Below are 17,218 nucleotides of genomic sequence, written 5' to 3' on the forward strand. Positions count from 1 at the left end.
TGTGGATCCAGCCCTATAGTAGTTAGTTGGCATGGCAATTCATGCACCATGTCTGTTGCAATCTCAAACATACTGATTATATAGGGACATTCTTTCATAACATATGCAGCAATTCATACTGAGCCGATTTGACTGAATTAGTTGAACTTAACTCTTTGTAAATCAATGGAACTTAACTCATGACTAATTTCTTCCACTAATTTCATTGGGGCTAGCCTACCAGTCTGGATCCATCTCATCGTTTCTATCTTCTTAAGCCCATGCCTGCAACTCTGCTTAGTCTGTCTACTTAAATTTTGTTATAATCAATATTAGCAGGAACAGTGCCATATCAATTCACCTTGCCCAAATATTAATAAATATTTATAAACAGGCATTTTAAATAAATAATCTGAAAATATAAAAGTAGGTAATTGCCTGCTCATTCCAACAATTTTCTAAAGAATTCAACAGTGCAGGTGTTTTGAGAAAGGCACAGCTTTAGAGGTCCCTTGTTTCATTTTTCAGGATGCTATCTCCTGGGGAAACATACTTTCAAAGTATATTCTTTTTCTGTAAAACTAGCACTATCAAAAATATCCCTTACATGTTAGGTAGGAGATTTTTCCCCCACTTCACATCTTTGCTTTTGTTTGTCTTAGTAAGCAAAGCCGTTTCTTTCCATTGCATTCTTCACTATAATCTCGAACAAGGCCCATCAAAGAGAGTTTTGTTTTGAAGGCAGCCCCACAGAGTATGAACAAGTGAGAGATGTTCTCTTGGGATGCAAAGTTTAAAAGGAAGCTCTTAAGTGGCACTTCAATACTCCCTCATTTCTTCAAATATATCTTTCCTTCCCCAAGTGTGTCTCAGGAAATGGAGAATTTTAAAAAAAGAATTCAATGTAGAATAGTTACTGCTCAACAAATGTATCCTCACCTTTTTGTACAATAAATACAGTTTGTGATTTAAAACCCACAGGATCATGCAGGGTTCAAAACAACATGGGGAGCCTCCATGTATGCAGGAGGCTCCCTGCTTCAAAATTTTACTCTCCAATTCATGGAGTACTGAGAGCAAGAGGAAGGACATATGCCAGAGAGAGCAGGGCCTGCCAGCACACCCCTGCTTTTTGTCACAAGATGACCATCATGTGTATAAACAGAATGCCTGAATTTACCCCAGCCATTTACCTCAGCCATTTTGTCACCCATTCCCCAGTTTGGAAAGACACATTTGCATCTCTCTGCAATAAACAATAATGAAGTCCACCTGTCACTCCAAATTGCCCCCAGATCCCATATATATGCTGAGAAACATGAACACCTCTTCCCACCCTCCCCTCCCAGCATGCATACCCCACCTCTGACATCCCTGACCACTCATGAGAGACTAGGAATGCCAGGTCATGAACACTCCAGACCCAGAGATTTCAGGGTCTAAACCCGAGACCTGGAGTGGCCCCTTGTGATGCCATAGAGGGTGGGCCCTGGTGATGTTATTAAGCATGGCACATTGCTTATGCAGCCCTATATCTCACATCAGTCACACTGCTAACCTAACCCTTTCCTCCTCTTAAGCCTAGCCCAGTTCTTTTTCTTCCTCTGTGTTCCCTTCCAACTGCTGAACCCTGGAGACAGAGGTTAATTGGGAGTGAGGAGCAGGGAGCACAGAAGGACAGAACCTCCCAAGAGTCTATGCTACAATTTGCAGTTGGCTCTAGCAAGGCTGAAGCTTGCAAGCTGCATACACAGTCTTCTTCAGAAACTTAATATTTATTTAATACTCTCCACCTGGAGATTCATGCCCGCCCACCTTCTGCCTGGAGAGGGGCAGGTAAACCTAGAGATTTCAGGCAAGCCCAAGGAGGTCTGGCAACCCTGGATCTGACTTTCAAATATGGCCTATGTAAATAAAATCAAATATGTTGGTCCATGTGTAGATCAGATTCAAGAATCTAAAGCATCTGAACTTGATTTGTTGTGTATATAAGCCCTATTCAAACATTACAATGCTATACAGACATTTGAGGATGTGGTACCTTTAAGTACTTACAAGAAAGCCCTTCTTCATGCAGCACATACTTAAACTACTTAAACTATGTAACTTGCTCTAACAGGAGGTGGTGATGGCCACCAACTTGGATGGCTTTCACAGAGGATTAGAGGAATTCATGGAGGATAAGGTTACCAGGCACTACTGTAATAAGGAAGCCACTTTATGAAGTCTTGTTCAGATACAAGGAATTGTTAGAATGTAAAACACCATGGTGGCTCTCCCCTGTTGAATGTATATCAGTGAAAAGAATAAACATGAAAGGGAGATGTCCTACTTACAGGGATGTATTGATGGAAAAAGAGAAGGGATTCCAGATGAGACCTTATGAGGAGATTAGAGACAAATTGACAGACTGGTTTCAATATCACCAGATAAATGATATTTTTAACAAAGATAAACTAAACTGTGGCTTTAATAAAAGTAAATCAAACATAGCATTAATATTAATAGAAGGAAAGGCCAAATTACTAACCAGAGTTTACGATTATCTGTTAGAATGGAACAATAAAGATGAGGAAATCAAAGTGGTAATGACAAAATGACGAATAGATGTGGGTCACAACATCCAGTTTGAGGCATGGTCTAAACTCTGGAAAAAGGGCATAAAATTTACAGCATGTACTGTACTATTAAGGAAAACATCATGAAGATGATGTATCGATGGTATGTCGCCCCAACCAAGTTGGCAAAAATGTACAGGATTAGAAGTAAAAAGTGCTGGAAATGTTTAGATAAGGATGGCGATTTTTACCACATGTGGTGGCTGTGTAAAAAAACAAAGGCATTTTGGGCCAGTATATACAATGAATTAATAAAAAAAAAGTTTAGATATACCTTCCCTAAAAGGCTGGAGGTATTTCTTTTAGGAATGGTTGGGGATGAGATACCAAAAGAAGACGAAAAACTATTTCTGTATGCGACAACGGCATCCAGAGTTTTGATAGCTCAAGGATGGAAACATCAAGATCTGCCAACTATCGAGGAATGGCAAACAAAGATGGTAGAGTATGCGGAATTAGCCAAGCTGATGGGACAAATCCGTGAGCAGGACAACCAGACGTTCCAAAAAGACTGGAAGAAATTTATAACTTACCTTGAGAAACACTGTTTACATATAAGAACACTGGCAGGCCTGAGATAAACCTTACAACGTATAATTCTGTATGAGATTATAGAAAGAATCATGTATAGATATGAACAGTATGCTGATATAAATCAATGTGTAAATATTGTAGTGTGGAAACAAAAAAACCAGAAGAGGAGTAGAGGGAAGTGGTAATCCTGAGAGTTTTGGGTTACTATTATAAGAATATATAAATATATAATATGAAAATCATTAAAAACAATTGCAAAAAAGGTTACCAGGCAATAATTGCCATGATGATTATGTGCTATCTCCACTGACAGAGGCATTATGCCTCTGAATATCAGTTGCTGGGAATTGGAGGTTGTCAGAGTGCTGTTGCACAAGCTTGCAGGCTTCCCACCAGCATCTGGGTGGTCACTGTGAGAACAGGATGCTGGACTAGAGGGGTCATTGGCCTCATCCAGCAGTCTCATCTTATGCTCTTATATTCTGATGCCAGTCATTTTTAAAAACCACAGCTATGGAGTAAATCAGAAATCTAAATAAGACAATAAGGAAATAAGACAATAAGGTTTGAAGGAAAACCAGTGATGAATAAAGGCACAGCTAAAAGAAATCCCACAAGCATTTGGCCGCAGCCTTGCTATCTCTGCTCTATTGTGGCTACAAATAGTTATGTTGAGTCCTGGGTAGGAGAACTCTAGTCATACTGTATTACTTTCTTGCATACCTTAAGTTACAAATCTGGTGTGCCAGCCTAGTCACACTAGTTACAATGTAGTGATGTCTTTGCAGAGACTTTGAACCTTCAAGGGTGGTTGACATAATAAACACTGCTTGAATGGAAATAGCATGTGGTGAAACATACCCATTTTGCCCTTTGGAGACACTGTCTGCTGTGAGTTGTAAAACTATTTTTTACTGGAAAAGCCCTTAGCAGCAGGTGCATCTGACATGTAACTATATTGCTTGCCTGGTAACCTCACCTTTTGGTATCAGGTCTATATTTAAAATATGACATATGTTTTGTTCAGAAGACCTCTTGAGTGTAAAGTTAGTTTTCCCAATAAAAAAAAATGTAGTTCAATTTCATTACTCCCTGCCACCCCACATTTCTATTTGTTTCTAGGTCAATTAACATGCCAGTAAAGTATAGATTTGTCTTGGCAATATTTTATACTTAATAATAAAGCTTGCACTCTGAAAACAATATGCAGCTGTGCACAGGGTTTGCTTTTAGCATTTCAAGACCTAAACAACTTGGGACCAGGTTACCTAAGGGAATATCCCACCCCATATATCCCTGGCCAGAAACAGCAGTCCTCAAATGGGGTACTGCTGAGAGTAAAATGCTCCAGAGTTGTGCTTTGTACAAGAAACTGGGCTTTTATTGTCACAGCTCCAGCCCCCTGGAATCAATTACTAACCAAAATTCAGCAAGTGCCCACTGTTGTGGTGCTTAGGTACTAGGCAAATATATTTTTATTTCAGAATTTTCCCTAAATTGTGAGCCAATCATTTATAGGGTATTAAATTTACAGTTCTCTGTGTGGCCTGGAAATACATTTTTGGTTACACTTTCGAGTTTGAGTTCCAATTTTTGAGACACAAAAAGGTATGCACAGTTTTGCTTATCTAGTACTATGAGTCTCTGGGACATATGACTACTAAACTATTAGTTCCCTTCATTTAATGGATCTAGTATATTGATGTCCCTGAGTGATATCCTTTGGAAGGCCCATTCCTGTTTGTGAAATATGCCTTTAGTTTCACTTTGTGTGTATTACCCCAACATTTCTTGGTGTTAAACTAGCTAGCAATCATATTTAGAAAAATAAGGTTCACTTGAAAAAATATTTCATGTTTTGTAGATTAATAACTACTACTACCATAAATTCTGCAACCTCTTCATATATCACTGGGTTAAATTATTCTCCCTGCTAACTTATTTAATGTTCAAGTGTGTGATATCATTAGGTGAAGGCTGTGATCCAAAAAAAATCAGCTCCAGTTTAGCAAAGCATTGCACATATGAAGAAGAAAAAACAATCTCTGTAGGCCCTGTTAGCATATGGTATGTGCAACACCTTCTCATCCATATAATGGGACTGATAAGATGCAGATGGAAATGTGTTTTTGCTAAAAAGCAGTGGATCCATACTGAAACCCATATAGAGGTATGGACATCTAGTAGGTGTTAAGAACGGCAGCTGTTATAGTGGGGAGTTATGACTTAGGCCCAGGGAAAGCGACCTAACCCAGACTACTCTCTCCCAAGCCACTCTACGCCCCTCACTAGCTCTGGGCCCTACTCTAGGTATTTTACCTAGCTGTAACATATCCTTGAAGTGCCATATTGCTTTCTTGGATGGAAGATAGAAAGTGTTGTGTGTTTGGCCACATTCATAATTACTGAAGACACCACTTGCAATGGCATGTGACTCCTGGGGGCTGTCTGTGAGGGAATGTGGCCCTTGGGGTGATTAAGGTTCCTCGCCCATGTTACAGAATGTGAGAGAAGTAGAAAAGAGACCAAATACAGAATGTATTTAGGAAAGTCTCCAAAATCCCATGATTCTCTCTGCCCTCCCTCCTGCTTCCAAAATGAACCCTGTTAATTTTAAAAAAAAGCCCTAGTTTTATGTAGGAAGTGCCAGTTTAGGTATTATACCATTCAAGACTTTTCCTTCTGCACATATGAATCCTCAATGGGTTTCGTATCATTCCCACAAAATGCTAATTTCATTGTAAAGATTTGAATCCTCTAAACATAATTCAAAAGTTATACAGCCGTGTGCATTCGCCATTTATCAGAACAGCCAAAGCCTATAAAGCAATGACATTTTCAAACTGTTGGAAGTGAGGAAATTATATCAGGACAAATGAGGATTAAGTGTCCCTAAATTACCATCTAACCTTCTCAAATGCACACTTAGCACAAAGTTAGCCTCTTCAGTGCTCAGCTCGCACACCTTCTGTTTCCGAAGCAACCCCTCAGAGCGTGAAGACCAGATCAAATACTCACAGCCCAGTTCACAAAGCAGTTAATCCAGAACACCTGAACTGATGCTCATTTTTGCTTGCCTTCACTTTCTGCTGAAGAACTTGCCCAGCTGATGTAAGGAAAGATCTAATCTGAATGATCAGTTTTAGCTTTTGCAGAGCAAGTGGTGGCTTGTCTCACTCTAAAAAGAGGTCCAAGACAGGTAGAGCCAGGGAACCACCCACTCTAATCCATCCAGTGCAACTTTCTTTGGACCATAGGGCAGGTGAAGGGGTCATGGCACAATTGTAGTACAAGTGCTATACAACTCACAATCAGTTCTTCATGTCTATATGGAACAGGATTTCAGGGAGCTGAGCTGCAAAGATCCAGTGTTTAAATCCTCAGAAAGAAGAAGAAGAAGAAGAAGAAGAAGAGTTTGGATTTGATATCCCGCTTTTCACTACCCGAAGGAGTCTCAAAGCGGCTAACATTCTCCTTTCCCTTCCTCCCCCACAACAAACACTCTGTGGGGTGAGTGGGGCTGAGAGACTTCAGAGAAGTGTGACTAGCCCAAGGTCACCCAGCAGCTGCATGTGGAGGAGTGGAGACACGAACCCGGTTCCCCAGATAACGAGTCTACCGCTCTTAACCACTACACCACACTGGCTCTCTGCCAGCAGAGAATTCTAACAAAAGCAGAAAAGGAGGCAGTGTATTCTGAGGTCTGCAACTGCTGCTCTTGCTCCTTTGGTCCAGATCTGGTGTCTGAGGCGAGTGAATGGAATCCATTTTGCAGCTCCAGTGATACAGTGTGGCTCCTGACAGTTCTGCTTCTGTGTGCCAGGTTCCTCCAGGGGTTCATCTCCTGAAACAGGTGAACTTCCTCCTCTCCACTGGTGTTGCTGTTCCAGGACACCCCACTCTGCTCAATCTAGAAATTTCTCCTCTTGTTCAGTAGCTCAAAGTGTGGATAATTGGGCCTCATGTTTCTGTACCTTCTCTTTCAGCAAGGCAGCTAGCATGTACTTGCTGCAGCTAGCATGTACTTGCTTGCTTTGCACATTCTCAGGCAGGAAGACAAACATGGCATAAGTGTGTCACTACAGCAATCCCTCATCCTCCATTGTCTCTTGGTCCTATCTACACCATGAGACAGCACTCCAGGCCTCCCCCTTGCAAATGATCCTGTTTACTAGTCCTGGTTACAAGCTCCCAGAGGCTGCAATCAGCAAAATAGAATTCCTGCTGACTGCTAACTCCTCCCCCAACTCATTTCCTCATTCAGTATGGTTTAAGCAATCATTTAAGCAGTATTGGTTCAAGCAATACTAGAAGATTTTAGGGAGGAATTGGAAAGTGTTTAATTACATTCCTAAGGGACCAATAAGTTGATAATTTAGGAGACAAGCACACTCTACATTTAATTGGATTAACAGTTTAATGGAGTCAAATCCTTCATAGGGAGGAATATGAGAAAAGCCTAACTATTTAGAACAGTTTTGATTTTGTATTATGGTTTTAGTAGCTCTGCTTTCCAAACAAATCATTCCAGATTGGCTTCTCTGAATTCAATGGGCTTACTCAAGATAAAGTCATTTGAAAATTGCATTCAGCAAGGTGCCATAGTTGTCAAAGTTTATTTTGCCCCAGGCTCCGTGTCAAGAAATAAATTCTTCCCAGACTGAAACAATAAACATTTTAGGTTATGATGATACATTAGGAAAACATGGAAATCCATAGTTACAACAGAAAACATTAATCTTGTTGATCAGCCTTTCTAATAGCAGGACTTTCTGTGACAGCAACAACAGCAACCCTAAAAGTGATTTTCAAAATATAATATCCAAGGGCAGAATATAATTTTCAAAAAACAACAGCAACAAAACAACATTCTTACAAAAGCAGATCAACCAAATCCTGCTGTGAAATAATTTTATCTTGTCCACTTGTTATCACTTGAGGCCTCCTCCTGATTTCTCAGTTGTATTCCTTGTATGCTTTCTCTGCATGATACCTTGAGGTCTTTTCCAATTTATTTATTTAGATTTTATGCACAGGGAGAAGTTATAACTCCTTGAGACAGAGCATCTCATTTTCAGGACACCCCACAGATATCAGCAATTACTCAAAAATACAAAAGGTTTCCATCCAAGCAAATAATTTGTTTTCCTGTGAAGAAGAAAGGATATCTCACTTCTGAAAAGGGATTTTTCTTTCCTTCTTTCTTTCATAACTGAGAATGACCTGGGAGACTCATCTGGTCTTTCCACAAATGAGAATGAGAGAAAAGCTTTCAAGGGAAATAATATTACTTATTCAATGAGAAAACAATTTTAAATTAAAAAAGTAAGCACTTGGTTTATATCTCTGCATGTTGGAACCACTTTGAGTTAGTACTGTTATAGTCCCGTCAAACGCTCTGTTGTCTAATAATTCCTAAGTGTGATGTATAAAATGCTATCTCCACAGTAAACAATTCCACACAGCCACAATGTTACCTTCATATCCCTGGGAATAAATAAATAGCAAACCAGATTTGCCGGTAGGTTCCATTTGCTCTCTGTGGTTCTGTTGCTGTCCAACTATTATCTACCCCGTTTAACTTTTCAGCCTAGCTCGGTTTATTGGTGTTTGGCATAATCAAACCGTCAGAAGGTGCAGCCATGACTGTCTGCTGATGCTACACTATAAAGACAGACAGCATGAAGAGATTAAGTGTTGATCAGAGTATCATCATCACCACCACCGCCATCATTTTATTTGTATCCCCCTTTCTACTAAAACCATACTCATGGTGGCTGACACCATGAAAAGATTTTTTTTTAAATAGTAAAAGTAGTCTTAAAAATAAACAAAACACATCAAAAAGTACACAAAAAACCACATAAATCATAAGATCTAAAAAGAAAGATACAAAAAAATAGCACCATTAACAGTGACAAAAATGATAAACAAAAATTCCTAGCCCAAAAGTCTGTTCCACAACCTCCGCTTTTGTAGCTGGAGTCAGTCAGTCGACCCCACCCTCCCAGGCAAGGTAGGAAAAGTCCTGCAAGGCAGGGAGTAGGTCTTCCAGGACTCACATACAATATGGTTTCTGGCCACTTCAGTAGCCTCAGCTTCAGTCACAGCTCTGTCACAACCAGAATAGTCCATTATAATCAGATTTTCTGGAAGCTGCCTTATAAATAGCTAGACCATTGACCCAACTTGCTCAGCACTGGGGCCACATGTCAGAGTTGTGTAGGGCCAGTGCAAAAAGTAGGTGGGGGTCACCTCCCTCTCACATACCCATTCATTCACATCTACACATAGACACACATCTACATTCATACACATAACAGCTACGAAAATCTATTCTCACACATAACACCCACACAGTCACTCACTCGCATATGGACTCTCATTCTTACTCCTACGTATGTTCACACAGCATTGGGCCTTTTCTCTCTTTTTGCACTGGAAGAGCAGCGAGGGGGCTCTTTATTCAACCAGTGGGTGCCATACAGATGGAATTGGTCAAAGTTCAAAATAGGAGTCGTGCAGGTAGAACCCCTGGAATTGAATGAAAATGCCCATCAACTACCAGAAGATGCCTTTATGTACTTAGTGTCAATAGTGAGGTCTAAGCTGCATATTTTATTCATTAAAACTACCCTTTTCTGTCTTAGAAGACCTTCCTTTCATTTACAGTTGAAACCTTCTGTCCCGCACCAGGTTAGCCTTTGAGCTATTAGTTTTTCATTTTTAGCCTTGGGCCAGCTGCTTCTAACCTTTTTGTCGTGCATCAGTGGTAGTCAGGCTTTTGTAGTTTACACCAATCATGTAGCAATGACCTTATACACTTTCCTCACCTATCTCCTTGAATGTTCAAATTCACATCTAGACTGGCAGCTTTACTGTGTAGCTTCTCACTTCTGTGCTCCAAGTTTTCAACAGACACTAGTTCTGCTTCAGTAGGCTCCAGCCTATGCTTTCTAATATTGCACTGGAGTCCAAATTACTGAGATAGCAATCTCTGAAGGCCATTTATTGGGATCCATTGTTCATCCTGTTCCCATATTGCGGTATTATGATCTTTACAAGAAACTGGAGTAATTCTCACAAGAAATCTTTTTCTCCCCTTTAGCCTACTCCTGGCCCCTATTCATAGCTTTTAGAAGGAAAAGAAAAATGCAGGCAGCTGGATTCGATTTTCTTTTTTTCTTTTTAAGTATACTAAATGTATGCTATATAATGCTCCTGTGGAGGTAGGATGAATTTCATTTTTGTCAGCATATCCATTTTACATCAACATATCCTTCACATCATACATACCGGTAGCCATTTTATTACTTTCCAATGTTACTTATTGAAAGTTTAGATCCCCTTCTTTACTTCATTAAAAATCATCTATTAAAAAAAAGAAATACTAATATTTAGATTGATTGATATATTCCATCTTCTCATTGAAATAGGGTGATTGTGGAGCCATGTCCAACATTATTTGTTTTTTAAAAAAATAGAAAGAAACACAGCACCTGCTTCTTTCTGTGCACAGCACATGCAGACAGCAGTGAACTTCTGATTATTCAGGATGTGGACTGAGAAAGCAGCCAAACTTCAATACAGCTGGCATAAGAACATGCCTTACATTGTCCATCTATAGCCCATTATTGTCCACTATTACTACTCCAGAGCTTCAGACAGAGCAAGGTCTTTCACATTACATGCCACCCTGTCAACTGGAAATTCCAGAGATTTTGCCCTGAATGTTCTGTGTGCTGAGTCTGAGGGCCTATCATGGTACAGTCCACTTGCTGAAGCTAAGCAACTTTGGGTCTGAGTGGCATTTTTATGTAAGGCCAGTTGGAGATCCCATGTGCACCATGATGATGAGAGAAAGATGGAATAAATAATCACAAAGAAAATAGCGTTAGCCTACATAGCTGATATTCTCATAGCAATATCAACAAGCTGTTGATCTGTCCAATGAGTCCAATAACTATAGTCTTAGGGTACAGTTCTGTGGAGTGTCATCTGGTGGCAATAAAGAAGTGGGTCTTCTCTGCTGGTGGCACCTTCCCTTTGGAGTAACCTCCCACCTGTTTTTAGGAGAGTTAAAAATGCCCCTTCCACCCTTAGAAAAGGAGTTGGGGTTGCAGTAGCACAAGCCCTCCACGTGCACAGGGGATGCCTGCATCCCCTGGCACTATTGGGCGAGCTCTAGGCGCGGTGCCCAGCCGGCCGACCAACCGGCGCGGCTGGCTTGGGCGTGCCCACTGCATTTAAGTGGGTCCACTGCCAAAAACGGTGAAAGCCAGGGCTGCTTTGCAGGGCCCACCCGATGCTTTGGTGGTTCAGTTGGGCGAAAACATTTGGCCTATCGTAAAGGCGTGGACTTACAATGGAAAATTTTTATGGACTTTGATGAACTGTTGGCTGATTACCCGATGATGACCATCTTCTGGTCTTCACTGCTGGAAAGGAGTGTATGGCGCGATTGCAGTTGCCCTGTGTTGCGGTGAACAGAGCCAGAAAGTTGCTGGAAAAGGCGGTGGCCCGCCGCGTGGTTGCTCTGGGGGGTCAGGTCATCACTCACCCCGCCATAAAATTCAATGAGTCGGCCCTTTATCGGAATGATGGCGTGCATTTATCAGATGCAGGAAATGATGTGTGGCTAGCAGATGTCATACTGGCCATTAGATATTGGTTACGGGTGTGAGGGTATTGGCGGCGAGCCAAATGTTTTGGCTCGATTGGCGGTTAGGCATTGGATTAGGTCAGGAAGGTCAGGAGGTGGGGGGGAGGTTGGGCCATCACCTCCCCCAAATACTGAAGGGTACTTCGATAAAGGAGTCCGGGAGGGGCGTGTCCGTGTCCAGAGCCGTGGAAGGTGAGGGCCTAAGGCATGCCCCATATCGGTGATCACAGGGTGAGTCCTTAGCTGATGTGCAGCAGCAGGGGCTCACCCAGCGGTGGTTATCCCTTCCTGGACTGCCAGCACGTCGTACTGGAGTCGGATATAGTCAGTTAGAGCCAATGCCTAAAGCCAATACCGCTCAACATCCGGAACCAATAAAGTTGTGGCCTTTTTCTTGCCCATTTAACCTTATTTACGGTGTCTTGTGTCTTATTTATTTATCACGGGAGGGGGCGGGATATCGACATGCAACACACTTTTCGGCTCGGCACTTCTTCAGCCTTTAAGCACTGCTTCCAGTGACTCTGTATTTCCAGTGATCTGAAATATCTGGGCTTTGTCTGATATGATGCCATGGTATGTTTATTCTGTAATCTGCTTTGGGGTTTATTTGTTTTTTTAACAGCAACCTGTATAGAAATATTTTTGAATACAGGAAATAAAAATAGCCACTTTCCTGAGAGTAAGCTCCACTGTGTTCAATGCCAGATATTTCTGTGTGATGAATACTAGTGTATTCAGTGTCTATTGCTTTGTTGTTGTTCAGTCGTTCAGTCGTGTCCGACTCTTCGTGACCCCATGGACCAGAGCACGCCAGGCACGCCTATCCTTCACTGCCTCTCGCAGTTTGGCCAAACTCATGCCAGTCGCTTTGAGAACACTGTCCAACCATCTCATCCTCTGTCGTCCCCTTCTCCTTGTGCCCTCCATCTTTCCCAGCATCAGGGTCTTTTCTAGGGAGTCTTCTCTTCTCATGAGGTGGCCAAAGTACTGGAGCCTCAACTTCAGGATCTGTCCTTCTAGTGGGCACTCAGGGCCGATTTCTTTGAGAATGGATAGGTTTGATCTTCTTGCAGTCCATGGGACTCTCAAGAGTCTCCTCCAGCACCATAATTCAAAAGCATCAATTCTTCGGTGATAAGTCTTCTTTATGGTCCAGCTCTCACTTCCATACATTACTACTGGGAAAACCATAGCTTTAACTATACGGACCTTTGTCGGCAAGGTGATGTCTTTGCTTTTTAAGATGCTGTCTAGGTTTGTCATTGCTTTTCTCCCAAGACGCAGGCGTCTTCTAATTTCATGACTGCTGTCACCATCTGCAGTGATCATGGAACCCAAGAAAGTGAAATCTCTCACTGCCTCCATTTCTTCCCCTTCTATTTGCCAGGAGGTGATGGGACCAATGGCCATGATCTTAGTTTTTTTGATGTTGAGCTTCAGACCATATTTTGCGCTCTCCTCTTTCACCCTCATTAAAAGGTTCTTTAATTCCTCCTCACTTTCTGCCATCAAGGTAGTATCATCAGCATATCTGAGGTTGTTGATATTTGTATTGCTAGGCAGGTATATAGCCATCACCCACTGGAATAAATTGGAATCCATGGGGGGAAATGCTTGATTTTTATATTCCTTAAGGGATATTTTGGTGCACTGAGCATTTCCCCATTTTAATCATCCAACATTACCTTTTGCCTTGTGGGAGTTTTTGTTTGTTTGTTTGTTTGTTTAAAATAGTTAATACTCTTACTATTTTTCTCTTGAGATATTCACTAACTTAACCAAACAAATCACTTTGACTTTTTCTCTTGCTACCTCTTTTTGTACAGTGTGTACTTTTGAACACAGGAACAGAAAGTAATAAGGACACATCCATACCGTACATTTAAAGCATATTGCTTTCCCCAAAAGAAACCCGGTAGTTGTAGTGTACTACAATTCCCAGCACTCTTACATTCCCATAATTATTGGGGAACGAACAGCCATGTGCTTTAAATGTGTTTCAAATATATGGTGTGAATATGACCTAACGTCGGTGCAATTACAAAAAAATATTCAAGGGGCAAACAGCATTGCAAAGTCATAAAATGGACAACACCTACAAACAGGAAAGGATATAAAAATAGGAGCACTTTAAAAGTTCAATAGCACTTTGTCCAAAATAAACAACTAGTGCTGCAATTGCATTTTATCACCAAAAGTTTGCAACAAATCGGATCTGAAAAGCCACAAGACGTCAGCAAACACAATGATTTGTTCCAGGTGCTCCATTTTAAAAATGAGCAAACAAAGGATAACATTCCAGAGAAATTGTCTAGTGTGAAAGTAACCTTAAAAGGAAGTACAGTCTGCAATTCCAGTTTTAGCAGCATTGCAATTGTGCAGTAGCTATGCCTTGATTTGCAAGATAGATGTATAGTGAATCAATTACTCTGCACAGATCCACTTAACTCATGTTTTCAACATAGCGATTTGATAATGCGAATTGGTCCTCAGAGATGTAATGATCATGGGAACTGACATAAACTTCCTCTTAAATCTTTCTTTTTCCAGTTAAGATTGTCTGAAATAAAAACAAAATACTCTTTTCTCCTGTTCTGGTGATCTGTCTATTTTTTTTCCTGCACTTAAATTATTTCTTCTAGCTTCTTTGAAGAAACAGGGCACACAATCTGCCAAATGTTACCAAGTAATCCCCCCCATACACACACAATTAGAGTATGATCAGAGGAAAGGTTTTTTGCTCGCAGACAGAATTAAAATCTAGAATTAATGAGTTTAAAATGTTTTGTGTATTTGAACTCTTGATGCTTCCTTCAAAAACAGGAACTTTGTTTTTGAAGGAAGCATCTTTACAGGTAGAAGAGTGGAATTTCACTAAGCACCACCAATCTGAACTGCCACATAATAGATTGCAGGATGGATTCTTTTAAAAGCCCTATAAAAGAGATTTACCATAAAGGGGCTGAGGAAGGAAATCAATTCATTTTTTGTTCATGGGTTACTGTAAAAGCAAAGGGATCAGACTAATTATAGCCATTTCAGACCACTTTCCAGATAGTTCTATTAAAAATTATCCAACCTGAATTATCCAACCTGATTCATTGATCAAAACTTTGCCATCTCTGGTGTGCAGTCCAAATAAGCTTTATGTGGCTAATTAGAACACTGCTCTATAAAGAATCATATGGCTGCTTCATAGTCTGGAGTTATTCTGGTGCAGTTTTCATGACTGCAAAGGTCAATATCAGTGCTCATGATGTAATCCAAATTGTAGCACTGAAGTTAGACAACAATATACTGTGTGAAGAAAAGCTAAACCAACATCCATTGCAAGAGTCTTGTGCTTTCCCAGGGCTGCATGCATACAAATGCATTTCCCAGTTGACCCTAGGATGTTATAGCTACAGCACTCTAGGTTTGCATACAGAAAACCAGAAAAACATTGCTGCATCTACTCCCCTCCAGCTGCCGCAGATATATTTTTGGATTCAGCAGTGAACATCTGGATTTAGCTTCTGATAGTGTGATGTGAAGCTTTTTGAACTGGGATAGTTCATATTCCAAGATCTGATAGATCGGGGTCACCAACATTGTGCTCATGGACACCTGTGGGTCTGAATGAAAAGTGGCACCCATGAAAGGTGTTGGTAAACATCTCTCAAACGTCCACAATTGCTCCCCAGTTTGGCCTTTCCTACACTGAGCATCACCCCTCAGACATGCCCACATCTCACTGGATGCCAGGACACCCACCTTCCATTCTGTTCTGAACAGAAGAGAGATGCAAAGAACTTCTCTTTGAGAGAAGCAGCATCCTTTTTCATTGCTGGGGGAGCTGATGGGGGTGCTGTGAGGTAGGCTAAGTTAATATATGTACGTAAGCAGTATTTTCTGTTGGAGGGGGGAGGACAAAGTGGGGCCAATCACATACAGTGTACTGGGCCCAGGAAAATCCTACTCGCACCCCTGCAGTCTCCCATAGAAACTAATGTCTGTTTGGGGTTCTCTAGAGCAAATAAAAACCTGAAGTATCCAAAGCAAAACAAAAACAAAAAAGGCTCCCAGTTGACTTTGCCTCTGTTTGCTTTGAAATAGTATGCCTTCTGCTAGCTATATACTAAATGAGATTGTGATGGCTTCTCCACATGCTCCTATTAATAATTGGCATGGAAGAAACTCCAATGAATATCCTCATTATTGCGTATTTTACATGGCTGTTTATTTGTATATATTTCTGAGCCTCTTGGGCTTACTGATTGGAAGATCGGCAGTTCGAATCCCTGCAATGGATTGAGTTCCCATTGCTCTGTCCCAGCTCCTGCCAACCTAGCAGTTCGAAAGCATGCCAGTGCAAGTAGATAAATAGGTACTGCTGTGGCAGGAAGGTAAACGGTGTTTCCGTGCACTCTGGTTTCTGTCACGGTGTTCTGTTGTGCCAGAAGCAGTTTAGTCCTGCTGGCCACATGACCCAGAAAACTGTCTGTGGACAAACACTGGCTCCCTCAGCCTGAAAGCGAGATGAGTGCCGCAACCCCATAGTCACCTTTGACTGGACTTAACCGTCCACGGGTCCTTTACCTATATTTGTAATGTCTAATAAATGTTTAGTGAAGTAAGTAATAGGCCACATTATTATCTACCATGGCTTCATGTATGTGACAAAAAGGTTATTTGTTAACACCTACAATCTGCTTTCATTAGACATGTAACAGGTAAGAAACCAGACACTGAAGTATCTCAAACAAAATCAAACAACAATTCATTTCATGCCCCCTGCTATTCAGTTCACAGTCTTACATTGGCAGATTTGTCTCAGCTTAATTTTTGAAACCTCTTGATATTGCAAAAGACAAGAAACTGTGGAAACAATAATAATTCTTCCCCTGTTGCTTCATATCTTTCATAAGGCTGCAACCCTCACAATATTATGTCAAGCACATATGGTGCCTATTATCATTTAATCAAACCACCTTACCATCTTCCGTGTATTTGCCCTCACAATGCACTTGTGAAATTAGTGCTATTACCAGACTACATTATACTCCTGTGTAATTGAGATGCTGTTATTTGCCCAAGGTCATAGAGGACATTTGTGGTAGCATTGATCTTGAGTCTCCAAAGTTCAATTTTAGCACACTGGAACATGCTTCCTCTTTGTACAATGTGACTTTGTTATAATAGAGTCCCTAGCCCTAGAGAAAATTTCAAAGAAAATGGGCATACAAAATGAATACAATTAATTAGGTAGCAAGATCTCTTCACCTCAGAAAACACTGCAGAATTTCTGCTGGCTCTAATTCAGTCAGCCTAGTACTGAGAATGGGGGCTTTGCACTTTCTTGCATTGATTTCTGGGATGATCTGTGCACATTATCCTACACCATGAAATTCTCTATATAGTTCTGTTATTTTTATGCAGCATC

The sequence above is a fragment of the Lacerta agilis genome, chromosome 4, assembly GCF_009819535.1.
Source record: "Lacerta agilis isolate rLacAgi1 chromosome 4, rLacAgi1.pri, whole genome shotgun sequence".
Taxonomy (NCBI): domain Eukaryota; kingdom Metazoa; phylum Chordata; class Lepidosauria; order Squamata; family Lacertidae; genus Lacerta; species Lacerta agilis.